The following is a 15,393-nucleotide window of genomic DNA, read 5'->3' on the forward strand; positions in this document are numbered from 1 at the left end:
CAGCCTGATGCATTTATTTGATCACAGGGACATCTCAACAACAGATCTCAAACACGTGAGATCACTGGCTAAAGTGTTCTCTTTTTTCCAGAGTAATTAGAAGAACCTAGGGAAAGTTTAATTCTGTGAATTTCTCTATTACATACACTTACTGTTTCAATGATTGATGAATTCACCTTCTTGATGACATATTCTTTCTTTGAATACAATAAAATTATGGTTTTATTCTCAGGGGCAGCCTGCTTTATACCACAGAGAGCCAGAAAGGACTTTGCACTTGAACTATACAACACATACAAGAAATAATTAATGAATAAATTAATGAAAGAAACATTCATTGTTGACAATAATGAAAAATTACTTTAGATCTGTACATTTAAGACTGTTTGGAATTTCAGATAATATGGAAAATTTTGTTGACACATAGATGCCTATTCTTCATTCTTAGAAATTTATATTAAGTAAATAATGAAATGATCAAAGAATTATGGAAATTAATAAGCTCAGAAAAACAGATCCATTGATTTCTTACTTTTCTTCTTTTACTAAATGAATATAATATCCAGATAGTAGACACTGGATATTTTCACTTTTATAATCTTACTGTAAGATTCTGTCAATTAGATGTATTAGGAAATAGGTATTCCCTTAAATAAAATATGCTAGATTTTAATGTTTGGAGTGCAATTTATGTGCATGTACAGGTACATATTTATTTCTATAAACACATATAAATAGATATGATTATTTCCCTGGATTTAGAGTAAACAATGTTTGTTGCATCCCTGAAAGCTTGACTCTAATCTCATCTTTACTGGAAGCACATTCTTATCACACATTTCACAGGGTGTTCAAATTTAAATCCTACAAAACATAGGAAAACATTGCAATGTTTTGCACAATATAGTTTTGACGGTACAAAACTATATGGTGAAAAACTTTCAACTTGACTGTTGGCAGTTTTAATTAAACTTTTGTTTATAGCTTTAGGCCACAAGCTCTATCACTTAGATTTTCTTTATAACCAGTACATAGATATTCATATAAATTTAAAAGTTGGTAAAATTATAACAAAAAGTAAAGTGATACCTTATTAAAAATATGAATGTCTTGTCTTGGAGAATGAAGAGTTTTCTATCAGGTATAAGCTGTATAAACCAACATTCAAAGGCTTTTAAAATATATTTTCTTGAACATGTATACTCATTATATTTCCTTTTTGTATTAGGTACTGTGTAAGAAACTGGAGATGACAGGAGGAAATAAAGCAAACATAGTTATCATCCTCAAGGAACTTATAGTCCAGGGTGCAAAGCAGTTATTAAACAAATATTTACTGATAATTACGATACATGTTATGCAGAAAATGATGAGTAACTACTATGAAATTTTCAAGTAAAGAATCATAAAATATGTGTTTTTTTGGACTGATTTCTTTCACTAAGCATAATGCTTTCAAGGCTTATTCATATTGTGGCATATGTCAGTACTTCTTTGCTTTTTTATTGCCAAATAATATCCCATTATCTGGACATACCATATTTTTTAAGGGGATTCTTGCTGTGTTTTTTGGTAGAACCATTCCCACTCTGAAATCTAATACATCTAGCCCCACAGAACCTGGAGTTTATGGTAAACAATAAAAAATTCTCCAAGTAGATTCACTAGGATTTATGAGAAACTGGCTACTCCTACTTCTACCCTGTGGTTCTTAAACTCATGTATTCAACGTATTAGAGACACAATAACATATAATGGTCTTATATGATGGTTCTCCATCTTCTCAGGGTCTTTGATCTGCAAGGTTGTAGCTCAAAAGGCTGTTTTATTATTTTGTTAACTGGCAGCTTCTGAGCAATGTGGTATGTAATAGGATTAATGGATCCTATGGTTATATAACCATTGCTGGACCTCTTTTGCTGTAAATCATACCACTCTCTCCAATATGAAGCAGGATTCTATGCTGATGAGTAAAAATTTCTGTACGCCAGGGGTCCTCAAACTATGGCCTGTGGGCCACATGCAACCCGCCAAGGACATTTATCCATCCAGCTGGGTGTTTTTGCCGCCACTGCCTGTCCTTCTTAGCAGCCAACTCATCCCAGGCCCACAGTACGCATGTGTAGAATGTGCGCCACACTCTCCAACGGCCCTCCAACAGTCTGAGGGACAGTGAGCTGGCCCCCTGTTTAAAAAGTTTGAGGACCCCTGCTAAGCCTTTGGGTGGTGGTGCTAAGGCCATGTGGAAAGAATCAGCAAATCTATACTCTGAATATTACTTGATTTCTATAAAGATGATTTGCCTTCCCTTTCAGGGTAGATAGGGTCACTGTAATTAACCCGTCACCAAGTGGCTAATCTTCTTAAGGGATAATGCCATTGTTAGTCTATGTTGTTGAGAATTTTAGTCATTTGGCAGTGGCGGTCACTACATAGTCCTTGATAAGTGAGTTTATGCTGTTGAACCTATTCACAGGTTTCATTCCTTCCACCTCTGGCTATGTTGTACTAGTATTTGGGTAAGTTATGACAGTGTCTGGCTGATATCAACTGCCTATTAGTCTGTCTACTTGGCTGTTTGAAGAATTTTCAATGGTGAATGCTGTCTAAAGGCTGTTAATATAAGTTAAAAAGATCTTCCATTTTGTGCTCTCTATAATAGATCTATTTACATGTCTTTTGCCCAAAATTCTTTGTTTGAAATTTTCCAATTTTATTTTCTTCCAGATCCCTGACCAATCAACCAAGACATTTGCAACTTACCCATTAATTGCTGGGTTAAAGCTGCTTGCAACTTTTCTTTATATACAAGGTGAATGGCTAAATGCACCTTCCAAAGCTCTGGCATTTGGGAAGCTTTTTTTCACTGTTTCCTTTTAGTGGCTGTAGTGTTGAAATTTTCTGTTTTGCTCACATCTGAACTGATTATTCTGTGAACAAAGTTGGACTTTTTCCTCCTGCATCATTTGGTCATGGGGAATATTCCTCTTCCTGACATGGGTCATAAGCATGAGCAGAGGAATAAATGCAGGAGGGATCATGTCATGGTTCTCTGGGCCATCTGCTCATGCATCTTTCCTGTGCCCTCTAACCCTGTTCTTGTCAGATTCCAGATGTTCCATTTCCATCTTATGATGGATTGGTCTTGGTCTGGACATGTTTGTGACTGTGTATCTGACAGAACACAAATTATAAAGAATCATTCTGGCTACACAGTCACTGTATGTTCCATCATCAGTCACTTGTCTGTCATGACCCAGTAGACATCCAAGACTTATTATTTGAGAGGTCTATTCTCTGCTGAAAAGGGCATGGTCATACATGTGACTTATTGGGAAGTGCTCTCTGGAAAAATAGCAGTAAGGCAAATAAAGCAAGATTGAACAGAGAAAGAAGTTAAGCTGTGATGAAGCTACACCAGTAACCTCAGCTAATCTCTCGGAACTCTGAGGCTTCTAGATGACTTTTCAGAGATACCATAAATTGGGACAAGGGCTTTGGTCTTTTTTACCTTGAATCAAGCTATTATCTAAATCTGGCTGCCTCTAAGGAGGGCTTCACTCTTGAACAAATAGGTTCTGGGAATGATTTGGCTGTGATACATTATCAAATAACACTCTATGCCACTGAGGGGAATGAATTTCTGCCCTGAAGGGAAGATTTGAGTGGTACACCAAAACCTTTTCTACATTTATTGCTCCAAAATAGTCACTTTTGAGAACACTGATAAGCTCAAAGATGAAGAATAAACTTTATTATTTATATTTGATATTTCTAATGACTTTACAAATTCATAGGTATAAGCCTATATTAAGGTGTCAGTTGCCCCATCTTTCAAATATTTAGATTTTTGCCACAATTATTTTAAGGAGCTGCTTCAAAGAGAAGCCAGTGAGGATATAGAGAAAGCAAAATAGGGAAGGGGAATAAGCTCAGCAAGAATTTTGTTCAGGGAAAGTTCCAGAGAGGGTAGTTTCTCCTGATCTTAGAGGATGTCTCTGGCATAAATTGTACTGCAGACAATGGAATTATCCTCTCAAAATTCCACATTCAGCAGCCACTGGCTAACTGGAGTATAAACTCCCTGGATTCTAGCTTTCTACTGTGAGAGTAAACATATCCAACAACCTCTGTGCAGTACACCAAAGAAAATCAAAGATGTGGGCTAGAAGAGGCAATGGCACGACCAAAAGAGGGAAGGGGCACACTTCAATAGTAAAAAGAAAAAAAAATAGAAAGGAATCTAGACTGAACAGCAGTGTCAGCTACAGGGAGTAATATCAGATATGCACTCAAAAAATAACTGTTTCTAGCCAAAACTGTTTATTTTTTTCCCCACCCTCTAGCACTTGGAATTATTAGAATACTTATTTATTATTATACCATTTTGTTTTCTATTGACCAGGGCGATTACTTGGCTTCTCCTTTTGCTTAGAATGTTTCACTTTTACTTTTTTCCCCAAGATAATGCAGAAAATTAATGTTATTTTGCTATTGATCTGATTTATTGATTTTGGAAATTAGAGAACACCCATGAGATATTTTAGGTGTCAAAATGTCAAGTAAAGGACTGAAGTATTTGGAAACATTTTGGTTTTCATGTGGAATAAATAAGATGCCAAAAGCTCACAATAGAAGATGAGACCTTTGAGAACAGTCACCTCTCATTAAGGGAGAATGTTGCATTTGTAGGCAGATTTCTTCTATATCTCTTGCTAATATTTTTTCTGCTTGTCTTAGGATGTCTCTAGTTATAACACTATGAGAATAATGGAAATTAGAATAAGGCAGCCAAGTGCTGAAATGAGAGAAATTTTGTGTGTGTGTGTGTGATTTTTATGTTTTAGTCAAAATATAGTTCCTTGAACCATGTGGGAGATTCCATAACCTTGTTCACATTAAGTAGCAAACATCAGGGAATAAATAAAATCTTCTATGTTTTTGCAAGTCAAGATAGATCTTCCCATTATTATCTTAGAACCCCACACATTCATAAACCCACACAGGTATCATGGGATTCTAATATTTTTATCAAGATAACAAAAATGTAGTTTCTTTTTAAAGTCCTTTGCCAACACAAAACCATATTCAGAGTCATTTTTCAGAATCATTTTCCACTTTTTGCCTATATCATGCAATTGTCACTTCATTTACTAATACACATAAACAATACATTTATTTAGTGTATGAGTATGTTGTGTCTCTTTCTGAAAATTTTCTGAAAGGCATATCTTAACATATAGCTTTTCTAATTAAAGTCTTGAATAGCTTTTAATTGCCTTTGGAAAAAATGATGACCTTCTTATATCATGTAAACAGGTCCTTCATCAACCAGGCTTTGCCTGTTTTTGCTTCTTCTTTTTGCAAATGTGACCAGCCAAACCAAGCAACTTCTCACAACTTTTTCAAGGGTCATAATTTATTCTACATGTATTTATACCTGATACACATTTTTTTCTAAATTTTTACTTCTCACAGTTTATCACTATAATAACTTCTATTTTTCAGAACTTCTGACAATACATTTTCAAAGTTTTCTCTACCTGATTTTTTTTTCCAGGATGAGTTTTCATTACTCTTTCATTCTTCCATGTGTAACATCAACATTGCACCCATTCTGTTGTATTGTGTGTGCTGGTTTACTTGTCTCTCTCTCTTATCAGAATTCATTGAGAGTAATTTACTAAACATTTACAATATCCCAGTCTAAGTGTTAGTGATACAAAGATGAATAAAATAATTCCTTATCTCTAGTAGTTCTAAAAGGAAAAATATTATTTTGTGATAAATAATAAAAAGGAGATATGAAAATGAACAGTGAGAACACAAATGACCAATTACTTGGGAGGGAGAGGCAGTTTGAAAAGACAAGAAAGTAAGGATGGCATTTAAGCCAGGCTTTAAGTAATGAATAGAACTTGTTTAGACTGAGTTGAGGGTGGGTATAAGAAGAATATTCCATGCAAGAAAAATAAGAATAATCATAGAAAAGTATGAAATTTCATAGGATTTCTAGAGTAAATAATAATTTGAGTGTACAGTGAAGCTAAAATTGTGTGCAATGAATAAAGTTTCTTTTTGTTTAACAGTTTTCTTTTCCTTTAATGTTAATAAATTTATTGTTCTAAAATAGTGAATTGTTTTTCAAAAAATCAAGCAATTAAGAAAAGCGCATATAATGGAATACATTAAACAGCAACTATGCTGCCATTCAAAAGTAAACACCGGTTATAATTGGTGGATATAATTTCAGTCTTCTAAATTATATGTATATTTTTGTAGTATGGGGGTGTGGATGGAGAAGGAGGGAGACTTTTATAAGAATGGGGTCATAAAATTTAGGATATTTATAATAGAAAATTATTAGATTTACTTTAATTGGAGAGAAAGATATGAGGTGTATCTATTAAATAATTGCTTTTTTTCTATGATAGTCATTAATTCTCACAATGTCTCTTTGAGATTAAGAAAAAATAATCAAATTTGTGAATGGAACTTAAATTAATTTTTTTTAATTAATTAATGACAGTAGAAATCAACTCTCTCCTACAATTACTAGCCAATTCTCAATTTTACATATTCATCCTCATCAACACCATCAACCACTTTTTTTTTTACTTTACTTTGTCAGAATTATTTCATTAATATTCTGTTCTAACATAATTTCCTTAGTTGCTGTGATTTTGTTTGTTAGCATAGAATTTTATGATCATGGTTCCATTATCTTTTGGCATTATGTGTTCCTATAGAAGAGTCTGAGGCCAGCCTGATTCATGCCCCCCACCCCTTCCAGGTAAATTATGCTTTAGACCTGAACGGTTAAAGAATTTTCTCTTTGTTTTAAAATTACATAAGTAAAGTTTCAATTTTGTTCATTCTGTATCATTGCTTGAAGTTGAGTTCAGTAGGTATCAGACATCTATCACCCACTATAACAACAAAACCTTACTTAATTTTTCAAAGTATATTATACAAGGTAGAGAAAATTTTCTTGTTTAGTGTTGTTGGTGACTTTTTTGGGCAACAAATCTCTTTGTTTTCCAACTTATTGGGTATTGTGTGCTGAGTAAGAGTCTGTGATTATAGCTGACATTGCTGTCAATTTCTTTCCACTGATTTGAATAACAAATGACTATTTTACTGTATTTCCTGCCATGTCCTTGGCATCTAGAACAGTGCCTAGTAAAGAGTAGAAATTTAATAAACACATAATTACATTAGAAAATACAAGTTGTAATTAGTTTATGATGTAAACAATTGTCTATTACAAAATGTTTTATTGTGAAATTTTCACAATGATATTATTTGCTCTGTTTTGAATCTTCTATGTTTTATTTATTTTCTGTTATTTCTATACTTTATTGGAGAGTTGTTGAATTATCTTTTCCCTATTATTTTATTTTGAATGTGGCTATAAGCCTATAAAATTTTGTTTGATCACGCTCAAATAATCTTTCTCTTTCCTCCATTCAAAAGGATAAAAGTCACAAGACTTTTGTCTTCGCTCTGACATATAAAGAACTTAAAGATGGTCACTTCCATTCTTACAAAAAGAAAATGCTGAACATACTGAAAATCAGTCACCTTTCTTGGACCCATCAGAGAACTGATGTCAGGGAAAATTACCACCCCCAAATCTAGAAGGCAGAGATACGGGAACAGAGATTTGCTTGAAGAAATCTGCTTATCTGGAAGAGGAAGCCACAGGAATCATAACTTAAAGTAAGGAAGAAGAAAAAAACCTTACTTTGTCTATAGAAAAATGAAGATAAGAAATACAGCCTGTTTCTTGTAAAACGAACAAACACACATCAAAAAACACCCATGTAAGCAAGGGAAGAAGTGAATGAAATACTTTTTTTAAAACCCAAATTAGAAGTATACATCCAGTAAAATTATTATTTTAAGGTAAAGGAAATATAAAGACTTTCTAAGAAAAGCAAAAACTGAGGAAATTTCTTGACTCCTCCTGTAACAAATGTTAAAAAAATTTCTTCAAGGGATAGAAAAATAATATGTGAGAAACTTCGATCTATGTAAAGATAGGAAGAGAATTGGAAAAAGAATGAAGGTAAAATAAGGTCATTTTGTTTTCTTATTCTTAATTGAACCTTGAGACAACTGTATCTTTAAAGCAACAGTAATAACAATGTATCAAGTGGCTATAACATATGGATAACTATAATGAATGACAGCAATGTTGTATGAGACAGAAGGAAGTAGTTGGAAATGTTCTGTTAAAAGGTATCTTTACTACAAATAAAATGATAAAGTGCTATTTAAAGAGAGACTTATATTATTTAAAAACATATATTGTAAACTCTAAGGAAATCATTGAAGGAATAGTTCATTATGAGATAAAGGTAGGAAATACAATGAGTTCTCCGTATTGATGGGTTCCACATATGTGGATTCAACCAATCACAGATTGAAAATGTTAAGTATAAAAATAAATGGTTATGTCTGTACTGAACATATATATTTTTTCCATCACTGTTCTCTAAACAGTACAACAACTGTTTACATGGCATTTACATTCTGTTGGGTATTAAAAGTAGTCTAGAGATGATTTAAAGTATGGAAGGATGTGTGAGCATAGGTTATACACAAATACAATATCATTTTATAAAAGAGACTTGAGCATCTGTACATATTGGAAACTGCAAGCATTCTGGAACCAATTCTCCATGGATACCAAGGAACAAATGTATATAAGATATCCATCCCTTCAGGATCTTTCAGGGCCAGAAAGTATGGCAGGGTTGCCCCTCCCCACCTCACCCCCCCAAAAGCATAATAATGGGAATATGTCAAAGAGACACAAGGAGTATGTCAAAGGAACACAAGAGCAACCAAAGGAGCACTCAGTGGCCAAAACTAGAAAAATTTGAACAATATATAATGACTTCCTTTCAAAGAGTACAGTATGGAAAGAGGGGGAAAAAAGAGTAACTTCATAGTGGAGAAATCTGACAAATACTACCTCAGCCAGGTGATCAAGGTCAACATCAACAATGATAAGTCACATTGATTGCCTGAACCCTTGATATGAGGGGACAAAAATGGCACTTTACCTCTGTGGTCATCCTTCTCCAAACCTATTGACCTCAGTATTATCATCAGAAAAACAACCAAGAGACTCCAGATGAGGGACATCTACCTGATAACTGAAAACCTAGTACCTGTGCTACAGTATTCCTGAAAACTGTGAAGATGGTAAAAAAATAAAGTCAGCAAAAACAGTGTGATGATCTAGAGGAATCTAAGGAGACATGATGACTAAATGTAGTGTGGTATCCTGTGTGGAAGCCTGGAAGAGAAAAATGTACACTAAGTATAAACTAAGCAAATCTGAATAAAGTATGGACTCTGGTTTAAATAATATATTAATATGGGCTCATTAATTGTTAAAAATAAGCCATACTAATCCAAGACATTAGCAATACAGAAAATTGGATTCGGGATATATGGGAACTCTCTACTATGTTCATATTTTTTCTGTATGTAAAATCATTCTAAAGGTAAGGGTTTATTTTTAAAAAGTCACCTATTTCTTCTCTCACTTCTACTCTTTCCCCAGTTATAAAGAATCAGAAATTAGTGGCTATCATAGATATGAATCAGAAAAAAGACTATTCTTTTTTTCTTCTTTTTAATTTTAATTATTATGGGTACATAATAGTTGTATGTTTTTATAAAGTACATGTGATGCTTTGATACAGACCTACAATGTGAATTGATCAAACTTGAGTAGTTGGGGTATCTATCACCTCAGACATTTATCACTTCTTTGTTAGAAACATTCCTATTCCAGTCTTTTAGCTATTTAAAAATATACCCTAACTTATTGTTGATTATTATCACTTTGTTATGCTATCAAATATTCATACTATCTAACTATATTTTATTAATGAGTGAACTCCTGCTCAGAGAACCCCCATGGGTTTGACTAGAGACTCCAAATTTTGATTTCCATGCCCATTAAACTGAACTAGAAAACCTTAAGCATCCATTATAAATAACTCATTAAGTAAAGAGTAGTTTTAAGACATTGTTCTCTTCCCTTGTATTTCTCAAATAATTTGTAATGTGTATCCAACCTACCCACCCACTTCAGAATTCTGTTTATACAATGGCATGAGATTAAAAAATACAATCTCTTTCTTTATAAATTGTAATCTGAATCTCCAATATTTTTCTAATATTTTATCTCTAAAATTAGGTCATTCTAAAATGCAAAATTGGTGAATAAGCTTGATCTGCTTGTAAAAAATATTAATGTATCACTAGCATAAAAATGCATATTCACTAAGAGTGTCCACTTTTATTTTTGTCAAAGGTACTGTGATTTATCATTTTTATTAATTTATTATTTTCTCATTTTATAATTTTAAGTGGTGTGTGTGAAAGCATTAGAAAAATTATAAGCTAAAATATAAACAGTAGGCTTTGATTTGATTCTCATTTTTATCATCATAAAAATGTTCACTTTATATAAGTATATAGCATCTTGTATTTTTATTTACTTTCAAAATATTTTCCCAACTGCTCTAACTCAAAATTTCAAGTTAAGAAAGACCATATTATTTTTATTTTGGAAACATACACTTGAGTTCTTTATATTTTGATATTAACTCTTTCTTGGAAATATAATACATACTGTGTTCCAACCTGCTTGTATTTTTGTTTATGTTTCTCTTTGGTGTAAGATCATTTTTAATTTTATGATGTCAAATATATAGCTTTTTCTTAATTTGTTTTACTTTGCTGTCAACTAATTAAAACTTTATTTCATGAATAAAATGGAGATAGTGTATATTTTATCTAACAGTTTTAAAGTTGCTTTCTTCACTATTTTCTATTTTTTATTATTAAATCAATGTGGCATTATTTCTGTCCTTGAAAGGCCATATGTTTTAATATCAATTAATGAGTTCAACTTTTCCTTTCTGACTTGAATGATTTTTTGCCATATTGTGGATCTGTTCTTGGACTGTCTCTCTCTCTTTTTTGTTTTATTTATCTATCCTACACATAAAACAACACTGTTTTATTAGCTATAGCTCTGAAATAGGCCTTCATAACTGGGAGGGCAAATTGTTTATCTTTATTCTCTTTCTGAAAAATATTGTTAGGTTATTGTTGGTCTCTGACTGAAAGTGTTTTCTCTCATTATTTTAAAAATCAGCTTGTTTCTTTTACAAAGTGGTGGTTCTATTTGGAAAGGCATTACATTTATATAGAGTATTTGGGAGAGAAATGATATCTTTATAATGTTGTATAATGTTGAATGTAGAACCCTTCTGAGACCCCAAATATTTTCTATTGAACTGTTTTACTTTATTTATTTATTGCTGCCCACTCATATAGTCCACAATTACCTTTTGTTTCCATTTACTAATCTTAAACTAATTTCTTATTCTGTACTATTGAGCTTACTAGAAGTTCTTGCATGATAGTAAATAGTAGGGGTGATAAAGGTCATTCTTTTCTTCCTTCTATCTTAATATAAATTATCATAAGAAATAAATTTACTTAAGGATTTGGTAGATATTTTTTTTCTCAAGCTGAAAAACTTCATTAAATTCTTAGTTGATAAGATTTAGAAAAATCAGACATGAGTGTTTAGTAGCTAGTGATTTTCTGCATTAATTGCATGATGTCTGGGTTTGTGTATGTGTTTTATACATATAACATATTATAATTAAATTAGTATACAATAGAATAATTAGTATAATTAATATAGTATAAAATGGAATAGAATATATTATTTTATATTTATCCTATATAAAGGTATATAATAATTACATATGATAATATATGAGACATGTATGTCAAATCTATTAATGTGACAGTTTACATTGTTGGCTATTCTATTGTTAATCCATAATAGTATTTATTTGTTATTTAATTTATTCATCAAATATTTATTTGGGGTGACCCTTTGCCAAACAATGTCTAAGAGAATCCTTGGATATATTGGTGAACAAAACAAATATATCTGCATTTAAGTGATAAAACTGTTGGTCATGGTGAATTATGTTGTATATATTAATAAATTTCATTTGTAAGTGTTATGATTGTTTATAAGTTTATAAATGAGATAATTTTATAGCTTTATTTTATTTTTCTGGTCATTTCCTGATGCAATATCCTATTAGCCTCATAAAACTATGCTCTTTTCTCTATGTAATGGTTTATATAAAACAGAAAGTATCTGTTACGTGAAGGTTTGGTAATGTCTCTCAAGGATTATGCATTTTTTGATATATTTATGTCTGTGTCATGAACCTAAAATATATTGGCATAAATTTATTAATATTTTCCTTTAATTAAAAAAATCCCCTAATTTTTCTGTAGTTGTCTGTCTTTTTTCCTCATATTATTTGCTTCTCAGATTATTTTCCCCCTAATCTGTCTCTCTAGAGATTTATTTGATGTACTAACTCTTTAAAGTTCTCAATTGTTGATCAGATCTCTTTTTCAAAAAAATAAGTTCATTAAATTTTACCCTTGTCTGTACCACCTCTTTTTGTTTTTTGGTATTTATTTTGTTGCCTTAGAAAAATTATTTCTCAGCTTCTTGTGTTTAGCTTACTAATTTTCACTCTTTTAGGATATTTTTTTTCCCCAGCCATTTCCTTTAGAGACACTGGCTCCATAGCTATATACATTGTCTTCTTTTTTATTTTTAATTACAGCATATTATGGGGGTACCAATGTTTCGGTTACATGTATTGCCTTTGCCCCACCCAAGTCAGAGCTTCAAGTGTGTCCATCCCCCAGACGGTGCACACTGCACCCATTAGGTGTGAATATACCCAACCCCTCCTCTCCCTTCTCACCTCTCTTCTTTATATTAATTCTATATCTAGCTTGATTTTTAGTTTATTTGAAATATTTAATAATATCCACTGAGATACTTTAACTCATAATTTTTTTTGTGAATGCTTTTTCTTTTCCAAATCTTTAGCATTTTGTTTTCACTGTCTTTAAGTATTAATCTCTAATTTAATTGAATTTTGGTCAAAGTATGCACTGTGTGTTATATCACTTGTTTGAAATTTCTAGAGACTATAATTTAATATAATATTGGACAATCTATGTAAAAGTTTTATGTGTGCTTTTAAAATATATTTATTTCTATTTTTACATTTAACAAATGGGGGATTGATCTTGTAAATTATGAATAAAGCATATAGAATTTGCCTCAGATTTTGATTAACTATCATATTTGTAACAAAAATTTAATGAAATAAATTATTTTCTTCCTTAAAATATTGGTACATTTTTGCCAATTATTTGAATGACCTATTACTCTTTAAAAGAGAAATATATTGAACATTTGAAACAATACCACTTTTTTTCTCAATTCTTTCTTTCAGCAATCAGAGATATAGAAATGTTTCTTTTAACCTTAAAACTTTCTGCTGAATTACTTAAAGTATTGAAATACCTCATATTCTACTGAAACATCATGAAAAACTTATTGGTTATCTTCTAGAACATTTAAGTGGAAGCTTCAGTTAGTACAGTAGAAGACACTTGGAGTTTTATACCCATTCTGCTGGCTCAGTTTCCATGTGATCTTGAGCAATTTACTCATACTTTTAGGGTTTCCTTTTCTTTATTAGTAAAACGAATCTGAGTGTCTGATTTCTAAAGTTCTAGAGTTTACACATCCTATGAATCTGCGATAAGTTACAGAAGTTTAAAGTCTAGAACGATATAATATCCTATCCACATGCTCACATATGTGCTCTAACCTGAAGGGTTTAGAAATTTTGAGTATACAGGGTGTTTGGTTTCTTTGCAAGAGTGGAATGTCCAATGTGAAACTGTTCAAGATAATTTACATCTGCTATACATGTCCTGGTTTTTAGGGTCTAAAAAATCAGGCTGACACCACAGATTCTATCGGACATATCAATGGTCTTTGAATTATGAATATTTTAACATACAATATATCCTCATTTTATTTTCATGTGATGTCTGTTCTTGACTTTAAATCCTAGTGATATTATTAAGGAAAAATGATAAAATATCTTCTTTCTAAAAACTTTTTATCCAAACAAAACTCCAGTTTTATATATTTGGAGAGTAATGTTAAGTGGAATAGTATCAGTAAATCCCCCTTGGGGTAAAATTCCACCGACTTTCATGAGTAAGCATAATTTCATTTTTTAGCTTTTGAGATGAGATATACTGTAAAAATTAAAGCTGTCAAAATTTTACTGGTGGCTGTATTAAACCATCCTTCATATAACAAAATTTCTTCTTTTTTTTTATTTCAGCATATTATGGAGGTACACATGTTTAGGTTACCTATATTGCCCTTGCCCCACCTGAGTCAGAGCTTCAAGAGTTTCCATCTCCCAAATGGTGCACACTGTACCCATTAGGTGTATATATACCCATCCTTTCCCCCCTCTCCTATCTGCCTGACCCCCGATGAATGTTATTACCATATATGCATTTAAATGTTGATCAGTTAATACCAACTTGATTGTGAGTGCATGTGGCGCTCTTTTTTCCATTCTTGTGATATTTAGTAGAATGAGTTCCGGTTCTATCCAGGATAATACAAGAGGTGCTATATCACCATTGTTTTTCGTGGCAGAGTAGATCTTCATGATATAATTTAATGTAACATCATGGTATAATAATCTAACAATTATTCCTAATATTTTACTTAAGAGAATTATCATTTGGTTCAATAATAGAGTTTATTTATGCTTTTTAAATCTGATAGGAAATTAGGTGCTTTCCATCTGTAGTTTCTTTCCACATGTAGACATGTGAACACAAACTGGTATCTTGCAATTGTTTTCAGCTTAATAAAATCACTCTAAAGAAGTAACGTAAAAGACATGCAGTTTTAACCATATATTTCCTAGGATTATGTTTTAATATGATTGATATAGTCAATATGTATTACTTTGAGCCTGACTTCACAGAATTTTGAAGTTGTAACATGGGAAAAATATAAATATATTTCATTCTGTACACATATGGTCAACTGTATTGCTGGCAATTTATTTTAGCAAACAGAACACTGCTAATACAGTGTCTGTGTCTATTGATTTAACTCAGCAAGTAGCTGTATTAAGACCCATCAAACTATAAACCTCAAAAGTAGGTATGACTTTTATTTGCAATAGCTCCTGGATCTGAGCTCTATTTAGTTTGGACTGTTTGTCAAATAAAGAAAAAGTGAGAATAAAACAGAGTTTTCAAACTGATGATACAACAGGCTGAGTTCCATCCATAGATGTCTTTTTTGCCTGTGTGATTTATCCAGAAAGTGATTTAAAAAAAATTTTAGTGAAAGGTTAACCATAAATTATCATCAGCCTGAAGACAGCTGTCTTTGTATTCTGAGGTTCCCTCATG

The sequence above is a fragment of the Microcebus murinus genome, chromosome 1 (genome assembly GCF_040939455.1).
Source record: "Microcebus murinus isolate Inina chromosome 1, M.murinus_Inina_mat1.0, whole genome shotgun sequence".
In the NCBI taxonomy this organism is placed as follows: domain Eukaryota; kingdom Metazoa; phylum Chordata; class Mammalia; order Primates; family Cheirogaleidae; genus Microcebus; species Microcebus murinus.